Genomic DNA, 20,822 nt, shown 5'->3' on the forward strand with positions numbered 1-20,822 from the left:
ACGTCTCTCTCTCTCCTCACCCTCCCAACAGCCCCATTTCTATCATACACAACTCATTACAACACACACACACAGACACACACACACACACTCAGCATCATCATGAAGGTATCTACTTGAGGAGGAATTGGATTTGGCCCCTCCCTTGGATCAGACCGAGTATTCCTTTACCATGTTAGTGCAGGCTTGGAAGAGGTGTGTGTGTGTGTGTGTGTCTGTGTGTGTCTGTGTGTGTGTGAGGGTCGGGTAAGGCTGGGGGGATTGTCCAGGGAAAGTGTCTGCTTGGCCGTCCCCGGCTGAGAGGTAAGCCTCGCCGGTGGTGTGCTGAAAACCAAACCGTGTTGTCGCCGGCACGCCGAGCCAACAGCCACTGACGCGTTTTCAGAAAAAAAAACGACAAAAAAAAAGGGCCCTCCGGTGCAACAGGGGACACACACACACAGACACACAAACACACACACACACAGAGTCAGGAACATGTACAATGCTACACACACCTACTCGAACAATGCTCAAACAAAAGCGCAGGCATATACTGTAACACAGAGCCAAAGGTACACCCTTGAATGCAAACACACACACACACACACACAGACACACACACAGGCGAGCCGCTCTGCCAGGTGGCAGGAGGAGGCTCTCGGCTGAGAAACGAGCAGAGAGGATGGAGATGGAGGAGGAGGAGGAGGAGGAGAGGCTCTTGGCCGGCCTTGAAAGCGAGCGGCACAAACGGCGGCGGCGGTGCCCAGGTTTTTGGACGCGGCCGGGGGGGTGAAGGGAGGGGGGGGGGAGCCCTGGAGGGGTTTCCCGGGCACAAGCGCAGGGAGGGCGGCGGGCTAAAGGGTCGCCGGGACGTTTCAGGAGGGCCGCTTTTGGCTTTCGGGTCCGTGGTCAGTAGCTCTGTAACGGAGAAGCGTGATCCCGGACACAGCTGTCCTGCTCGCAGCCCAAAATGTCTGTTTTTTAAAAAAAAAACCTTCCTCGGCGAGGCCGGGGACGCCGAGACCGGGCTCTCACACACGGCGCATTGTTTCCCCGGCATCTGTGCGAGATACTAAATAAGACATCCCCCCCTGTGTGTGTGTGTGTGTGTGTGTGTGTGTGTGTGTGTGTAGCATGGCGGGTTCAGGACAAACGCTATGCTAATTATCCCTGGAATAGAAACGCGACACCGCAGAGATAAGGCGCTGTGTGTTTCGCACCCGGGCCCCGACCGAGGTGATCAGATCCAGTAGCCCGGTGGATCGAGTCCCCCCCCCCCCCCCCCCCCCCCTCTCTTGCTCAGGAGCGAGGGTCAAAACGAAAGAAAGAAAATCCCACGAAGAAGAAACCTCCCCAAAAAAGATTTGCACGGATAAATATCGGAGTGCTAATGAAGTCGCGCTCGCGGGGTTTTTGAACCTCCGTTAGCTCCTTTTGTCCCCGTTGCCCCTGAACTCGCGGAGGCTACTGACAAGGAGCAGTATGGAGGTAGATTTGTGTCTTTTTACCTGAGCAAAGTTCTTGTTTGTAAGTAAATTATCTCCAAATCTTTGCTCTCAATTCCAAAAATTGTTCTCAAAAAAAACAAATGGTCTCGAAACTAAAATTTGCTCTAAAAAAAAACTCAAGTTGTAACTTTTTGGATTGAGAGCGAAGGTATTTTAAGAGATTTTTTTTAATTAGAGCAATTTTGTTTTAAGAGTTTTTTTTGTTTTTTTTCTTTGGAGGATTTTTTTAGGGCAATTTTTTTTGAAGAGTGTTTATTTTTATTTTTTAAATTTTTCCTCTTTTTTTTTAATTGTCATTTTTTTCGACAATTTTTTGGGAATTGAGAGCAAAGATTTGAATTACAAACAAGACATTTGCTCAGGTAAAAAAGACAAATCTACCTCCAGAGAGCAGGGCCCAAAGACTGAAGAAGAGACCAGGTGGGAGGGATGGAGGGAGGGATGGAGGGAGGGATGGAGGGAGGGAGGGAGGGAGGGAGGGATGGAGGGAGGGAGGGAAAGCGGGGGGAGACGTAAGAAGAAGAAAAAAGGGAACCGGAGGGAGTGAAAGATGTGAATTAACAGAGTGCCGGTGAGGTTTTTCTGCTCACGTAAAGTGAGCTGTGGGGCGTGTAAAGTGAGCTGTGGGGCTATTTGGGTCGTTTTCACATGGAGCCTGGCCAGACTCCAGGATTGAGCGAAGGAGAGAGAGAGAGAGAGAGAGAGAGAGAGAGAGAGAGAGAGAGAGAGAGAGTCCTAATGGCTAAGCCTTTCACGAGGCCACACTGCAGTGAGCCGTAATTGAAGGTAATTGTTGGGAAGAGCCGACACACACAGCTTCCCCACTGTTCCCCGGGTCGGGATGGACGAGCCGCGGGATGACAGGAGGGGGGAGGAGGAGGGTGTTGAGGGGTGAGGAGAGGGAGATTGCGTTACCCCACACACACACACAGACACACACATCCACCGTCCCCCACACAAACTGTCCTACACGGCATTTGTCTGCTCGGCACACAATTGCGTAATTGTGCGCCGAGCTAAATGGTCCGAAAAGGGCGGCGGTGGCGGCGGCGGCGTCCGGGATGCAGGTGGGCGGGCATCGGATGACAGGCGGCGGAGAAAAGACGCGGTGAAAGGAGAGAGAGAGGGAGGGAGGGAGGGAGAGAGGGCGACCGAGAGCTCGCGGTCGGGACACCAACTTTGAAAATAGCCGCTCCAAAAAAAAATTTACATTTTATTTTTTATATTTTTTCACTCGCAGTCCAGTAAATTTGATCTTTTCTCCCACGAAATCCTTCAATGAATACATTTCGCTCTTTGTCACACACATACACACGGACACTTTTATATATATATATAAATATATATATTTTCAAATAGATTTCATGAGGTTTGTGCCGAGGCGATGATGTTCACGCGTGTGACTCCCGAGCGCTCAAGTGTGTATATGTGTGTGTGTGTGTGTGTGTGTGTGTGGACAGGAGATGGAGGAAATCACCTTCCCCACTTTGCCTAGCCTCCTCGGTTGGATGGGTTTAGCTCCATGAGCGCACTGGAGCAGGAAATCCAGATTCGCAGCCTATCAGCGAAATAGCACATATATGACTTTCCCCGGCCTAAGACGGTCTAATCAGGCCCGCCAACCCCCGCTAACTCCACCGCCATCATCACCGGGCACAGCCAGATTGACTCCTGAGCCCAAATCGCAGCTCTTGCTTCTTTTTTTTTTTTGAACGCCATAAAAAAAAACTAAAAAAAAAAACGATTCCTGTATTGGTTTCTCCTTTTAAAACCTGCTGGAGCTAATGCAATGTAATGTAAAAATTAGAAGCACAGTGTGCAGCGCGCCCGCGTGTCAGCAAGTGCAGATTTGACCGAGGGTAGAGGATGGAGGGAAAAGGAAGGAAGGAGGGAGGGAAGGAGGGAGGGAGGGACCGGACTTATTGAAGGAGAGAGGAGAGGAAAAAGGGGAATGTAAGAAGAAGAAAAAAACTTTTTTTTTCTTCAAAAAAAATCAACTCAATTACGCCGACGAGCTTCTGGATGAATGTGAAAATGTTGTAATTTGCGAGCGCTGATAGTGACAGGAAAAGTGGCGGCGAGATACAGAAGAATTAGAATTAGAGGGAATGAAAGACAGGATCCGATTTTCCCTATCAGAAGTGTGTGTGTGTGTGTGTGTGTGTTAGTGTGTGTGTCTTCTTTTTTTTATGAGCGGAATAAGCTCGCTCATCTTTTCTTTTCCGCAGTAACCTTTTTTGCCTTAATTACCGAGTATCTGTGATCCGGGGTCCTGCTTTGCCGTCGGCATCGGGGGCTCAACACACACACACACACTCTCACACACACTCTCACACACACACACACCAGGGCCAAAAAGCTTTGATAATTAGCCAGGCAAAATGAACTTTAATTCTCTCTTTTCAAAACCTCCAGATCTGGCCCATAATTACCGGCGTATAATTAAAAGTCCCAATCAAACTGTTGGATTGCAGAGTCTCAATGAAAGAACAGGAGAAATTAGACCTTAATCCTTCGGAGCACTGTCTCTTCTCACGCCGTTGACGTTCACACACACACACACACACACACACACACTTTTTTACATTTCAGCTCGCAAAACCTTAAACAGACAAACCCCATTTTAACGGAGGGGAAAGCTCCTTTTCCTTTTTTTTAAACTCTCTCCTCCTCTTCACCTCCGCCTGCTAAAAAATGTATAATATAATATAGACCATTATGTCCTTTAAAAAAACTCATTACAGCGTTTGAAATGGGAATCTCGGGAAGTCTGTTTAAACATGTGCCTCCTCCACATTGTGCGGATGTGTGTGTGTGTGTGTGTGTGTGTCACATCGGGGACGTGGCATGCAATTAAGAGCAGAATGGATTAGTTTCCTTTTTAAAGTTATTGAGACACAATGAAGGGAGGCTTTCTCTCTCATCATCTGTATTGATGGCTCCCCTGTAAGCCCCGTCCGCTTGGCCTCTTCCCACTTAATGACAGTTTGCATTTCACACCACGGAGTAGGAAAAACCCTTTGGCCTTCTTCTTCTTCTTCTTCTTTCGCCTCCTGTGAAGGGTGGAGAGACAGACGAGAGAGGGTGTTCTGCGGGGGAATTAGCCCAAAAGACAAACATGTCAGCCGGACGAAAAAAAAAGAAAAAAAAAGGGCATTACTTTCTTCTTCCCCCATTCTTCTCCGCTCAAGTCACCGAATCCGAAAAGTTTGCAGCGAGCGAGGCAGAAATTACTCGGCTTACCGGGTAACGTTGTCCCTTCTCCCTTCGTGGTGGCGTGCGGTTTGCTGGGAGGAAGAAAAAAAAAGGACCGCGACAACACAACGTGGAGGTCTGGTCGAGTGCAATGAAACGCGCGAAATATGAAGAAAGCGTGATGTTTTTATGTCGTGCGTTAATCATGTGAAAGCAGGTGCAAAGGAAGACCGGTTGGGAAGGAGGACCACGTCATTTTATCGTAGTTCCAGCCTTCGGTTTCATCTGCATTGTACTCGGCTAACGGAAACGATGGGAAAAGCTAAAAAACGTGTGCAATGAAACGCAAAATATCAAAAACAGTTGATGTTTTAATGTTGTGTGTTAATCAGGTGGAAGCAGGTGCTCGCCCTGACTGGTATGGAAGGAGGATCATGACATTTTATTTCACTGTGAGGCTTATTTTTTGTAGTTTTGGCCATCAACATTGTAGTCGGCTAACGGTTAAAAGCTAAAAAACGTGTGCAATGAAACGCGCAAACTATCAAGAGCGCTTGATGTTTTAATGTCGTGGGTTAATCAGGTGAAAGCAGGTGCAAAGGAAGACCGGTATGGAAGGAGGATCGCGGCATTTTATTTCACTGCAAAGCTTATTACTCGTAGTTTTGGCTATCGGCATTGTAGTCGGCTAACGGAAACGCTGGGAAAAGCTAAAAAACGTGTGCAATGAAACGCATAAAATATCAAGAGCCCTTCACGTTTTGAAGTTGTGTGTTAATCAGCTGAAAGCAGGCGCTCGCCCTGATTTGTATGGAAGGAGGATCATGACATTTTATTTCATATTTATTTCTTATTATTCGTAGTTCTGGCCATGGGTTCTATCGTCATTGTAGCCGGCTAACGGTAACTCTGGGAAAAAAAAGAAGAAAGATGGGAAACGAAACATACTGGAAAGAGGGAGAACATGTTGTACCTTATTGTTAATTGCAAACATTCATTACTGCAGAAGAAAAACATTTGTTGTTGTTGCATCGAGGGGAATTAATTAACGCCGAGCCTCGCGGCCACGCCAGCTAATTACAGGCCGCAACGTATGCTAATGGTATCGTTGGCCTCGCTGGAGCCCGGACGTCTCGCTGCAGCGTGTTTTGTTTCAGGTCGTTTTTATTACCCGACACACAAACGCAGCGAGAAACTAAACTGAAACTGAAGGATCAGGGTCGTTTTTCATCGTCTTCAGCCTCTTCGTCTTCGTCTTGAAGAGAAAACTTTGTTGTTTTTGTTTGTGGGTTTGTGCAATTGTTGTGCCAGGAGTTCTCCTATCCCCCATTTGGCTGCTGGGACCCAAAGTATCCCCAAACTATCATAGATAGTTTGGGGATACTTTGGGTCCAAGCAACCAAATGTCGGCCATTTTGCTCAAATCACCCACATATCACCCAAGTTGACCTTTTGGCCTTTCGCCAACCAATCAATCAATCATGTGACTGTGACTGCCGTCTTAATACAGAAGCTTCTCTTGTGTTTTACCCCCGGGCCTTACCTTTCGCCTCCCTCCAAAACTTTTTGGGCACAAAAAAAAAGTTCAGAAGAAAACCTGGAATTTGCAAAAAAAAAACAACCTGTCGTCACGGTGCACCTCCGTCGCTTCCAAAAGCGCGAATATCATTTTTGCATAGGCCCTAAAAAACGCAGGGCTTACGATTATTAAGCACCCGGCATATATTAAATTACCCCCCTCCTTTTCCCTTTTAAAAAAAGGTTAAAAAAGTGCATTAATCGCGTCAGGTGAGAGCAACGGGATGATAATCAGCCTCGTTTGGAGTCAATCCCGCGGTGGCGACGTGGACCGCTAATCCAGAGGCAGCTTCCTCTCTCCTGCACCTGAAAGCCCTCCTGATCCTGAATCCTAATGATTGAAATGAAAGGCATCAGCGTGCCAAATCACATAATGGAAAACCCAGAACAAACGCTATGACCCCCCCCCGCCCCCCCCCCCCCCCTCTCATCCCACACCTCCACCATCACCGCGGCCTTTCCTTTCACTGCGTCGCATCTTATCTGACTTCTTATTCTATCAGCGGAGGTGAAGCACAAAGAGGGAAACAAGTCACGTGACCGCTGCAGAATATTGTCGCGCTTTTTAATCCACCCGGACGCCAGGACGCCGCTTTCAGGATCCAGAGATCGGTTTCACTGATACGAGGTCCTCGTAGAAAAAGATATCACCCGAAAGCCGCCGCGATCGACTTCACAACCATTCTCATGACCGGTCAATTACTTTCTTTTAAAATGTTCCCAACACATAAATAATACCCGCTCGCCATAATTTACCAAACAAGGATCGAATCCCAGTTAAAGTCTCATGAAAGTCAATAAAACACTAAATATCTTGATGAAGGATTTTATCCAGTTAAATGAACTGGTGTGACATTTAAATATCATTTAAAAGCTTTTTTACGCTGTGAAAATTCATAGAATCATAGACAAAAAACTATGAATTTAAAGATTTTTTTTTAAAAAGAGTATAGTCGTAACACACAGAGACACACACAGACACACACGCAGTGGCCCTCCATCACTCCTGCCACCCCTTCATCACAGCCGAGCAGCCTAATCACTCACTTTGTATCCTAACCAAAACAAAATGGTGCCAACCAGTAGCTTTTAGCCGTGTTTACACTCCTAACTCCCCTCCCTCCTCCTCCTCCTCTTCCCTCCCTCCCTCCCTCCCTCCCTCCCCCGGCGGCTCGTGGCGGCATGGGTGATTAATTTGGGCCGTGCAGACAGGTAAACACAGGCCTGTTTAGATGGCTTACCCGCCACCATATTTATACTCAACAGGACTAAGCTTCAGATAGAATATCCTCAAAGCTCCCATCTGTTTATTTTCTCTAACTGCTCCTTGAGCTCCGTCCTGACACCCGTCCTCTACCTTCCTCCTCCTCCTCCTCCTCTTCCTCCTCCTGACCCGCCTCACTCTCGGGTCAAACGCGGGGCGCTCGCTCGTCTTCCACCCGAAAGGGGCGGCGACTCCCGCTTTGCGTTATTCGCGTGTTTCAAAGTGAAACGAGACGGCGAACCCTCTTCTCACGGAAACGGCCTTATGTAATGTAAACGCCGCCGCCGTCGTCGCCGCCGCTCGTCAGTGCAAACACAGTCAAATTGGAATTCCTTCTGCTAATAATTGTCTCTGTGAACACACCTTAATGTAAAGAAAAAGGAAAGTCACGGCCGTTCAGGTCAGTGGTTTCATCTTATCCGCCTTCAGGGCAATGCATAGCTCATAGATCCATTATTTACATTTTTAATCATGTTTTATTGACTATTCCCTAATTTCTACAGGATTCTATAGGGTGAGATAAAAGAAGAGTGCTTCAATTTGTTCCTTTTATTGTTGTATTTTAATATATTTTGATGAGAAGTGTATTATATCAGTGTGACGTGAGTGTTCGAGGGTTAAATATGATCCTCCATCTTTAAAATAAACACCAGCATGGTGTGGAAGCTGGCTTACCTCAGAGGAAATTTATACATTTCCCATTTTTTTGTTTTGAATAAACAGAACTTGGAGGTTTGGTAGAAATAATAAATCGGAAGCTTCGATCAATCGACATTGTGATCATATTAAAAAAAACTGTCGACGCATGTTGGGAATGAGGATCGTGACATTTTATTTCACTGCGAGGTTTATTATCCATCGTTCTGGCCATCGGCGTTGTTGTCGGCTAACGGTAACTCTGGGAAAAGCTAAAAATTCGTGTCCAATGAAACGCGCGAAATATCAAGAGTGGTTGATGTTTTTATGTCGTGTGTTTATCAGGTGAAAGCAGGCGCAAAGGAAGTCTGGTTGGAAAGGAGGATCACTGCATTTTATTTTACTGCAAAGCTTATTATTCGTAGTTCTAGTTATCGTCGTTGTAGTCGGCTAACGGTAACTCTGGGAAAAGCTCAAAAAAATGAAGAAAGATGGGAAACAAAACAGAAAAGAGGGAGAAAGGAGAACAAAAAAAGGATGGAAATCTGACGGATTACACGCCTCTTGTAATCTCTCTGCCGTCGTGACTTCCTGGAGAATGTTTTTTCTTTTTTAGAACAAGTAACCCAGAAAGAAGCCGCCATCAGAAAACCTTTTTCTTCTTCTTCCCTCCTTCCTCGTGGATCTTAAGTGGATTGTTAGTGATGAAGACACCAGCGGAGCGTCACACAGCCTCTGCCCTGCTCAGGGGTATTATGCATTTACACTAAGCACACACAAGTGGCATTAAGTACACACGTGCGTGCAGAATTATACTCTGAAGAAGAAGAATCAGGCGCAGGCGATCACTAATTTAATTACTGATTCCTCAGATTCTTAGTCCGCAATCCGTCCTTTAAAGATTTGCCGCACGCTCGCGACGCTGCAAACATCATATCCTACAAATGTTTTCTCCCTTCTGGGAGTCCCATCATGCCTTTGGGCCGGGATAATTACTTATCAACACTTAAGCGTTCCTTAAAGGGGTGTCCAAGAGCACACAGGCTGTCTGTTTGTCGGGGGATTTCATATTATTTTTTTGTATTTCCACCACCTCGTGGAGATGATTCGTCTATTATCTCCGCTGGATTTGCTTCTCTCTTCATCTGCGGCGCATTACTGCAGTCATACAGCTGCAAGGTCAGGGGAAAGGAGGGGGTCCTCTCCTCTTTCCTCTCCTCTTTCCTCTCCTCTTTCCAGTCGTTCCTACGCCGGAGCTTCACCCAGCAGAGATGTATGATACAGTAACTCATCATATCCTGGCGAAGCGTGTGATAAATCAGCGAGTGTGGTCCGTGGTAAATATCCATCATGATAATCTTTATCGTCCTCTGTGCTTTACGGATGCGTTCGTGACGAGCGTGAGAGGGAGATGACAAAGGTCTTAAAGGGACAGGCCGGCGAGCGCGAAGGCCCGACTTCACTGAAGTTCATAAAACACACTACACACACTACACACTCTTTTCTCCTTGGTCGTCTTGTGGTTCTTTAGTCATTACCGGTTGTTTCTCTAATATTTACCTTCAGTATCATTTCAGCAGTTGCATCGGTGTCGCTACTCGGCCGCGAGAACAGAGTACGACGTGGGATCAAAACGCTTCCTGGCAAACGATGCGACCTGATCCCTTTTTCAACACAGATCAAGAAAACGCGGCATCGTCGACGGCCGAGTTGGGCCGAGTTGGGCTTAGATGACAGTCTAGTTGGGCCTAGTTGACATCATGGTTGACGGCCTAGTTGACGGCCTAGTTGGCGGCGTGTTTGGCGGCCTATGTGGGCCTAGTTGACGGTCCAGTTGGGCCTAGTTGGCGATGTAGTTGGGCTTAGTTGACGGTCCAGTTGGGCCTAGTTGATAGTCCAGTTGGGCCTAGTTGGAGGTGTAGTTGGGCTTAGTTGACGGTCCAGTTGACGGCCTTGTTGATAGCTTTGGCGGTCCGACGCGGCGAGAAGCCTCCAAAAACTTGGCGAACATGTGGCTATAACACACCTGTGGGCGTCTGATGGGAATTACGCAACTAAATGCAGAAACAAAAAGAAGAAAAACACTCAGGTCTCTAATGAAATAGTCTCTGTGCACCTAAATCACTGTAAGCGTTGGTATTGGTACTCGTAGCCATACCTGGGCCTCCAGCTGGAGGCGACACACCTGTGCACCTGTGCATTCCTGCGACCGATGTTCCTTTTGGAGAATGTCTCCTGCTCCTCAATGACAAAATACATTTCAGAAGAACATCAAACGTTCTTCTATCAGCTGTCAGATGGCTCAAACTTTACAGTCGAACTATACCAGTTCCTCCGCTGGAGCTGGATTCTGAAAGACCAGCATGCATTGCAGCTTTAGACATCTTGTGATTTAGGAGCCCACGAAATATCTAAATACCGACGCAGTCGGCACATGGGATCATTCCGACATTTGTCTTGCACTGACGTCCGTGGAAAGTATGATTTATGTCTGATGACGACCAGAGCTGGACCCAAGATATTGGAGTATTTGTTGACTTGTTTGTTGTTGGGTCGGTATGTTTGTTCCAACATGTTGGTATTCAGATATTTGTTAATCTTTTGGTATTCCAAACCTGCATACAAGACCTTTTCAAATGAAAAATGCCAACGACTAGAACTAGAATCCTCAGAACGCCTTTTAATTGAACCTAAAAGTTTCGTCTTGAAGTTTGCCGATGTCAAAGGGCATTCTGGGAAATGGAGGAAAACCCAAAAAAGGAAGTAGAGGGACGAGCGAGACGACTCACCAAAGTGACTCCTGGGACATTTTGGACCGCCGCAGATAGTCGATAACGGCGTGAGGACTTTTTTTCGGTGCCGATCGGTGACGCGATCCTCCGGCATCCGGTTCCTCCGCCGCCGCAGTGCGAGTCCCCTGAAGGTAGCCGAGGGTCATCTGTTCTACTCTACATGCAGACACAGTGCGGCTAATGCCATACTTCACAGCCCGGCCTTAATCAGCCGCCGCACTGACAATGTAATTATGGAAGTGTCCGGGCGCCGCAGTCAGCCGGGGAATTCTAATTATTTACAAGGCGGAGATGAAGGCGCCAACGGTTCGTTTTAAAACCCGCGACCAGCTCTCTCTCTCTCTCTCTCTCTCTCTCTCTGCTCATCCCAAATCATCTCCAGCCGAGGGTCGGACGACATGCAGCCATTTACGAAATACAGAAATGATGATGGGCGACTGAAAGAAGAGTCCCTCTCGTCTTCGCTGGAGGAAATCGTTTGATGGACACAAGCTTTAGTTTCGCCGATATAGCCGGTTAGTCCACTGAGTGTCTTTGAGTTAAGTAGTTGGTCTTTTTATGAGGAATTATGTGTTATTTATCAAATATCTGTCGTCGGAAATGACATACACACGTGTCAATTTCTGCTTTTACATGCATGCGGCTGTTTGTAGATATTGCATGGGCTGTATAAAAGTAAATCAAGAGAGAAGTAGAGTCATCTATATAGACTTCTATACAACCAGAAGAGTCTCCCCCTGGTTGTCAGGAGGGAGAATGCAGCTTTAACACATGAAGCATAGACTTCTATACAACCAGAGGAGTCTCCCCCTGGTTGTCAGGAGGGAGAATGCAGCTTTAACACATGAAGCATAGACTTCTATACAACCAGAGGAGTCTCCCCCTGGTGGTCAGGAGAGAGAATGCAGCTTTAATACATGAAGCATAGACTTCTATACAGCCAGAGGAGTCGCCCCCTGGTGGTCAGGAGAGAGAATGCAGCTTTAACACATGAAGCATAGACTTCTATACAGCCAGAGGAGTCTCCCCCTGGTGGTCAGGAGAGAGAATGCAGCTTTAACACATGAAGCATAGACTTCTATACAGCCAGAGGAGTCTCCCCCTGGTGGTCAGGAGAGAGAATGCAGCTTTTACATTGGTTTCAATTCACCAGCTGGTTTTAGAATAACTGGATCTTTACTCGATGAAGACCGTTCTTCCTCCCAATAAAGTTTAAATCCTTCCAGCTTCTTGCTTCCAAACTCTTTTCATCGAGCGTTTGCACGAGCAAATCGTTGCGAACAAACTTAAAAAACAAAAAAAAGGAACAAAGTCAACTTGCCGTGTGACTCGGAGAGAAAGAAACAACCACAAACTGGTGTGACAGCGAACCAATCACCTTCCTCTGCAGAGAGCAACAAACTCAAACACCCTGGGCTTGTAGTCTTTATCCTCTCCACTTCACACGGCCGCTGGAAGAGAGGAAGAGCAGCATTTCTTATCAGTGTGTGTGCGTGTGTGTGTGTATGATTGTGTGTACAGTAAAAAGCCTAATCTAATCACCACACACTCACGGGTTCCTCCAGGTGTATTACTGTACCAGGAGTGTAATGCAGAGGGAGAGGAAGAGGGGCTCAGATAAGTAATATTGATCTGATGCGGTGATTGTCACTCCGCCTGCCCGCCTTGAATAGCTAATCTCTTTTCTCACGGGTCAGGCGGGAAGAAAAGGCGACAAGGGCTGCAGGTGTAACCGCAGCCAATCGACAAATTGTTTTCAACGCCGGCGCCGATCAGACAGGAAAAATTGTATCTCCCAGCTGTTGTGGGCAGGAATGGTGACGCCGATGGTGACGGCGATAACGCTGAGGAACAAGTTGGAGGGACTTCTGGATTAGTGGATTACTGCAAACAGGACTCAGAGTTCTGCATAGGAAACGCTTTATGTTGTGTTTAGTTTATAACGGGAATCTAGTTGGTTGATTTAGTTTATATTACCGCTGTGTGTGGATGCATTGAACACCATTAGTGAAGCACAAGTGAAATAAATAGTGTGTTACATGAGAAAATGTCAAAAGAGTCTCCATTTTGGAGATTGGCCTAAACTTCAGTACTGACAAAATAACTAAAATATTTAACTTTACTTATATCAAAGTCAAACTTTGCTGTGAAGATATTGTGCTAGTTTATAGTATCATAGTAGTAGTATATTTAGTTTTATATTATTTTACTTGATATAGGCTGGATTATTGTCACAAAATATTGTCTATATTTTAGGACAAAGTTATCAAATCATATTGTTTTGGTATATTGTGTTGGAAAAAATTAAATATATATATTTGCATTTATTGCACATACATATATATATATATATATATATATATATATATATATATATATATATATATATATATTCTTGTCTAGTTTGAGGTGAAACTCCACTTGTATAAACTTCAAATAAAATTATTGAAAAAAAGAGAAGCATTACAAGATAAACTAAATCACAATATTAAGTTGATAGATTGCATGAAGAGAATATGGATCCATTAAAATATCAAACAACTTCCTCTGAGGTCGCGAGAAATCTGCAGCTCTCTCGTATTTCACAGGAAGTGTTTTGGCTCCGCTCAACAATCATCTTGCACACCTCACATGAGTCCTGCACCCGTTTGGGGGAGTCCCCACCCGAAGGTTGCGGGTTCTGATCCGAGGGCAGACTCCGCTTTGTGTGTGTGGTCAGAGAGACGTTGGTGAAAGTGTTTTTGTCAACTACTGGATGCCAAAACCTGCCGGTTGGCATTCCCACGGTGCAACCAAATCTGTGTTTTTTTTAAATAAAAAACATTTAATTCTAAGTCTCATTTAAAATTTCGCCTTTTTGCTTTTAACAGATGCGGTAAAAAAAAAACATTAAAGCTCCTCGTTGCATCTGGGAAGCCGGGATCGACTCGGCTAAAACTGACTGAACTTCACAGATCGTTACGGAGAGGAGAAAGTGGAAGAAGAGGATGTAAAAAATGTGAATATGTCAAAGTAGATAGACACATAGAGCCACCGTGTTTCCCCCCAGCATTGGTACCACTTGTTGAAAAATATTGCATGCACAGATTTCCTTATTTTCCAATTTTTGTAACAAACTACCAAAGAAATTCAACTTGTGTTTTTAGGTTTTTTAGCATGTTAGCTGCATGTTGGAGCCACTGAGGCCTCAGAGACTAAAAAGACGGCCGACACTGCTTCAGGGTTTCAGAGGAAGGTCAAAAGGTTCAAGGTCGCGGTGAGAAGCCGATGATGAAGTCCGTCTCCGGCAGAATGCGGCGCAATTAGTTTTATTTTTGGGCGTTTTGTCGACGGCGGGTCGATGCGTCTTTCGTCTTTCCCGCTTGTATCTGCTCTTCATCTCTTTTTTTCGCCTCCGTCAGCCCCTCCTCTCCCTCGCCTCCGCACCTGGGACGAGAAAGGAGGGATTGATGCGGCGAGCACGCCACAGTGGTTTCCATTTACCAAGACCAAACATCAGCGCGCCTATCTCTGACACCAAAGGGCCTGCTTGGGTGCCCCCTCTCTCTGAATCCCCCCCTTACACCACCACCACCTCCTCCCTTTTCTCCGTCCATCCCCTCCCTCGCTTCCCTCCCCCTCCGCCATCTCCGTTTAATATAGAAGCTGCAGATGAAAAATGGTGTGCTTTTGTTTATTTGCCACCGATGCAAATGCGACCACAGCAGGATTAGTGAGTTCTCCATCTCTCCGCTGATAGCGGCGCGAAGAAAGAGGGGATTTTTATGCAAAAAAGATCTCTCCCACCCTCGCTATGACAATTGCAATGCATCACTTCATAGACAGTTTTTAATCTGTTTCAAACCAACCACACTTTGAACTGCTGGGAATGCGAGATATACAACTGAGGGTATATGCGTGCGTGAGTGTGTGTGTGTGTTTGTGTGTGAAAGAGAGCACTTGTGTGTGTGTGTGTGTGTGCTGTATGTGTTTTCCTGTGATTAATCTTTGGAGTTGGTTTAAGCACAGTGCTGACACAGCACAGATCCCCCTCTCTCTCTCTCTTTCTCTCTCTCTCTCTCTCTCTCTCTCTCTCTCTCTCTCTCTCTCGCTCTCTCTCTCTTTCTCCCCCGGTTAACTTTGTCTCTCTGTCTGAACGCCCTTGGATTTCGCTTTGAATAACAAAAAGTTTGTTTCCTAATTCGCTGTCGGTCCATTGTGTCCAACTTTTTTTCCTCCGTAGGCCGCGGAGTAAAAACTTAGCGGCGGAGCCCCGTCGATTAATCTTTCATCCAAGATCTGCAGAGCTTAAAGACACTTAGAGGTTCAGTACGGACTGAAAATACATAAATAGAAAAGCTGCTGAAGGAAAGATTTGTTTGCAGAAATCTGAACTTGATAAAAGACTGAAACCAAAAGAGTGACCCCTCCGTCGAATGTTCGGTAGCATCCGTTAGCTCAATCGACGCCTCGTACCTTTTTCTTACGATACCTTTTGTATTTGTTGGTTACCAGTTCAAACTGGTCACTTATAACCTCTCATATCATCTCTGCCATTATTTCAATGGCGTATAATCACAGAAAAAGATCCAACGACGACTGTTACGCGCTTTCCGTTGGACCTCTTTCTCCGTAACTCATCTAAAGCGTACAGACGGACTGAAAAAGCATCGAGTGTTTATTTCGAAGCCGTCTTTTCTGATATTTTCCATATTTCGACGCCGGTGATTGACGGGTCGGCGCCTTTCACAACAAACTGTTAATTTACAGAGACGGCCTAAACGCCGCCTGAGCTTTGTGGAGAGAGACGCGTCCAATTCAAACGTTTCTCCCCAAAAAAAAGCCCCGATGTGAACAGCCCGAAGAAAAGAGATGGGTGCGTTTCCCTCCCGCGGTCCATCTCCTCATAAATAAAAGCTGTCTGCTTTATTTGCTTTGATTCAGGCGTATTCAGACGCGTCTCAGTGTCAGATCAAACCTTCAAACATCCGTCACCTCACACCCTTGCTTTTTTTTTTTTTGCAAAGAAGGGGGGAGGAAAATGCCAAAAAATTCCCCCCAAAAACCCGTCATCGGATCGCAGCGGACTCGGGTGTTTCTGACTGACTGCACAATTATCAAGGGCTACGGGCGTATCATGAAAAGGTGAAGACAGAAAAGGACGGTAAAAGGAAGGAGGCGAAGAAAACACACACACACACACACACACACACACACACACGGGCCCGTTTATCTTCCTCGCCGCCGTTCGGCGTCCCCCGAGAAAGAGCGCCTGGCTGCGGGTAGATACCGGCGGGACGACGCACAAAGGCGAGATAAAGCGTTAAGACATATTTTTTACTCATCAAATTTAATAAGCCTCGTCTCAGACACACAAGGTATTCAGCGTGCGCTCTTTTCACGGGGGGAGGAAAATAAAAAAAAAAAAAGGGTAAACACATCCATTTTGTAAGCTTCCCGGCAGGAAGAACCGAGCCTCAAAAACACCGCCGGTTGACACGCATTCTCGACGTGTCAGCGTGACAATAAGATACACCGCGAATAATAGAATAAACAGATATTTTTCGCCTCTCTCTCCTTCTGCAGTTGACACCCCGGCGTCAGAAATACTTTACTTTCCCCCCTCATCCCCTTCGTTTGCCGGGGCTTACCTGTAACACCCCTCTCTCTGCAGACTGACACCTAGCATTCGGCGCCCGGGATTTAATCAGCCGTCATTACGGCGCGGGAGAAAGAGGGGCGACGCGGCACAATGCCTGACACAAAGACGAGTCTAAGGGGATCTCGGCGCTGTAAATGTGCCGCTCACGGCGGCTGCGTGACAGCTGACGGCGAGTCGCCGGAACACTGATCCACTGTTTCCTTGTAGAGACATCAGGGCGAATACAGAGGCGCTGAAAAGCCGCCTCAAAGACCTGAATGCTGCACAACACCTGCACGGATTAGGGTGTCAACACACACAATGGCTGAGGGAACTCAATGCCTTTTGACTCCCCCCCCCCCCCCCCCCCCACCTTTCTTTTTCTACCTGCTCTCTTTCCCCCCCACCACCACCTCCACCATCATTGTCAACCGCTCTATTTTATTTATCACCTCAACGGCTCAATGGGGAATTAAAGGGGCGGAAAGAAAATGGCGCCCGGTGATTGAAAAATATTTACACACTTTTGAAAAATAAACATTTTTCAGTTAAAGTTCATCTTTTAATCCTCCTCCCTTCCTCAACCGCGGAAGGTGACAGGTACCGTTGTTTCCTGTTTTCCCGCACTTTGGGGACTTTGGCGAACGTCTCTCTCTCCGACGGGAAAAAAAAACAAGATGGCGGACAAACGCAAAAAAGAAGAAGAAGAAGAAGAAGAAAAGGAAGTAGAAGAAGAAGAAGTTTGTTCCAGCGCAACAGATGGAGCGAGGAGGAAGAGAGCGAGGAAGTGGCTCATCGTGAGTCTTTTTTCCTTTTTTTTTTCTCGACAGGAGAATTTTGGCAGGACGGCAAAGAGTGTCGGGAAGCCTGGCAGCGCCACAAAGAGCCGCGGCTCTCCATCCAGCTCGGCTCCACACCTCTCTGGCAGGACATGCCATCACAGGCTTTGTTTACACGAGGCCGTGCACTACCGGGAACCTCGCAGGACATAAAGCACGAGGTGCAGTAGATGTGCTGTGTGTGATGAACAACTGTTATGTGTATATCTTTTTGGTTGGGTGTTTTTTCCCCTTCATCACAGGTGTGTTTTACTGCGAAACCAAACGCGTGTGAAGGCTGCGGGATGGACTTAAATCACCGTTTCATTGCGTCTTTTTACTAAACTCATGCTGTTACAACAACTAATAGACGATAGACTGACGGCTCGCGTTGCCTCGTCTTCGCCGGTTGTAAAAAACACGACATCGGAAACAATAACTGGACAAAGGTTTGCTCACACTCCGTGTCACGAAATCTGCTCGCACTCCGTGTCACGAAATTTGCTCACACTCCGTGTCACGAAATTTGATCCCACTCCGTGTCACAAAATCTGCTCACACTCCGTGTCACGAAATTTGCTCACACTCCGTGTCACGAAATCTGCTCACACTCCGTGTCACGAAATCTGCTCACACTCCGTGTCACGAAATCTGCTCACAATCCGTGTCACGAAATTTACTCACACTATGTGTCACGAAATTTGCTCACACTCCGTGTCACGAAATCTGCTCACACTCCGTGTCACGAAATTTGCTCACACTCCGTGTCACGAAATTTGCTCACACTATGTGTCACGAAATTTGCTCACACTCCGTGTCACGAAATTTGCTCACACTCCGTGTCACGAAGTTTGCTCACACTCCGTGTCACGAAATCTGCTCACACTCCGTGTCACGAAATTTATTCACACTCCGTGTCACGAAATTTGCTCACACTCCGTGTCACGAAATTTGCTCACACTCCGTGTCACGAAATCTGCTCACACTCCGTGTCACGAAATCTGCTCACACTCCGTGTCACGAAGTTTGCTCACACTCCGTGTCTCAAAGAGTAAATCTCCTTCACTCCGACTATCGGTGACGCAGTAATGGCGTCGGAGAACGACGGCCTAAGCGGGCGAGGCTTTCGACGGCCCGCCTCGCCGATGATGATGATGATGGATGTCTTCGTCCTCCGCACCCCTCCGCACCCCAGAGCCGCGTGTTAGGATCCCGCCTTGTAATGCCACAACAGATATGTGAGAAAGTGTGTGTCTGAGAACATACATGTCCTTTTTTTTTTCTTTCTTTTTTTTTAAAAGTGTTTGCATGTGCTCTGTGTAGCTTTCTGCGCACATGTGCTCAGACTTAGTGTGCGTGTGTGTGTGTGTGTGTGTGTGTGTGTGTGTGCTGCTTCAGTGAACTCGGGCGAGTCGAAGGCTCTTAGCGTGGAATGTGAGGGATGTTATATAAACACATTACCGACAGTACCAGCGTACGGCCATACACACCGCTGGCGCCAGCCCCGCACTGCATTAGCTGACGTTTTATACAAAAAAAAAATGGTGAAAATGGAGCGTCTGAAGGAGCGGCGGAGAGAGGGTTTTTTCTCCTGGTTCTCACCAGACTGTTTGGGTTGACGGCGCTCTCCTTTTAGCCTCCTTTTGACTTGTGATTGCTGACTCGGCCTCCCAGAGGGACGGTCACCGAGGCCAGTCTGCTTACGTGGCCGGATCGCAGTTTTTTTTTTCTTCAGGGGGGAGTCTGAAGGATTCGGTAATGCACATCAAACGGGCCGGCGGAGGCTGGGAAAATTAGTCGGAGCACTAAAAGTGTGATCCGGTTACACGACGGAAGCGGCGCGCACTTTTTTATAGCACTAAAATGAACGGTAAACAAAATGCAGAGGGGGGTAAAACGTGCACCGGGCGCCGTCCGCCGTCGCAATCAAACGTGCCGCACGTGTTCTCCGGCGCGCGGCGAGAGCGAAACACACCGACTTTGAAAAAGCAATTAATTCCAGATAGCGCGGACATGAAAGGCAAAGCGGGATGCTGTGAACATTAAAAAGGCACAGAAGCCCGAGCGGTGCTTTTCCTGCGTGTCTTTAAGGCTTTCTCAATCCAGGCCCTTCTCAATAGGATTCAATAATGTCCAGGTTGCTTGTTTTTAACTTCAAAAGATTCCCCCCCTCTCGCCGCCGCCGCCGAACGGCTTAAGTCCGACAGAGAGAAGGAAGAGAAGGAAAACAGACGGCTCATTAAATGTCAACGTTCACTTCATTACGTTGCGCTCGGCTTTTCCCGCGGTCACGCCCGTGACGTCGGGGGGGCAAAGTTGGAAACGGCTATTGGAGGTTCACGAACGTCCGAGTTCTCCGAGGACGGATGGTCATCGAGGAGGAAGGGACGGGAAGACCAGCAGGAAGTGAAGAAGGGCGTCACTTTAATGCTGAAACGTCCGAAAGAAAAGGAGGGAATGAGTCATGGAGGTGAGATGTCAGAGCCACTGATGGAGCGGGAAAAGTAAAAGTAAGGCGGATGGCTCGTTACTTACTTTACTTGACAAATGTTCTTATTTTAACACAAACCACAGTGGTTTTGATCCTAAAACCAAGCCTTCGTCTTGATGACGCAGTAAACCTATGTTGGAAGTTTATTTTGAAAAACTACCATGTACTATACGTATGTGAAAACAAGTTTATTTTGAAAAGCGACAATGCTGTATATGCATGTGAACGTAGAAGTTTATTCTGAAAAGACACCATACGGTATATGCATGTGAACACAGGAGTCTAGCCCACCAGAGAGAGAGGAAAAAAAGGGAAGGAATTGTATCACAGGTAAAGAAGAAGAAGAAGAAGAAGAAAAACCTGCTTCTCATGAATTTGTGAAACAGCTCTTGAACATCGCCTCTCTCTTCTTCTTCTTCTTCTTCTTCTTCTTCTTCTTCTTCTTCTTCTTCCACCCTCTCCCATGTCCGTTAACCCCCCACACACACACTCACCCTCGTACAGAAACAAATGTTTCATCGCCGAGGAACGAGCACACGGGGATGTTTAACCAGTCGATGAAGGGCCTCCTTCTCTTCCTCTTCCTCCTCCTCCTCCTCCTCTTCCTCCTCCTCTCGGGCCCGCCAACAAACCGTCGGCTGGGAGAGCGGCCAGGAGGAGAGGCAAAGAAAGCCAGTCTGAATGTCAGCTGGCTGGACTCCGGCTGCAGCGACGCCATCTCCCAACACACTCCAACACACACACACACACACACACACACGGGCATGCGTGGCACATCAGCACGCTAGTAGTGGCAGCATCATGCATTCAGGCAAACATGCGCACACACACGTTCACCCCCCCACCCCCCCTCCATCGCTGTCACGCTTTCCACGCTCCGAATTCAGAAAGACGACGCTGTAACACACACTCGTGCGCGACCCGAGTCCCCTGGCAGC

Source organism: Clinocottus analis, unplaced genomic scaffold, assembly GCF_023055335.1.
Source record: "Clinocottus analis isolate CAN_PGR_092001 unplaced genomic scaffold, fCliAna1.0.p SCAF_20, whole genome shotgun sequence".
In the NCBI taxonomy this organism is placed as follows: Eukaryota; Metazoa; Chordata; class Actinopteri; order Perciformes; family Cottidae; genus Clinocottus; species Clinocottus analis.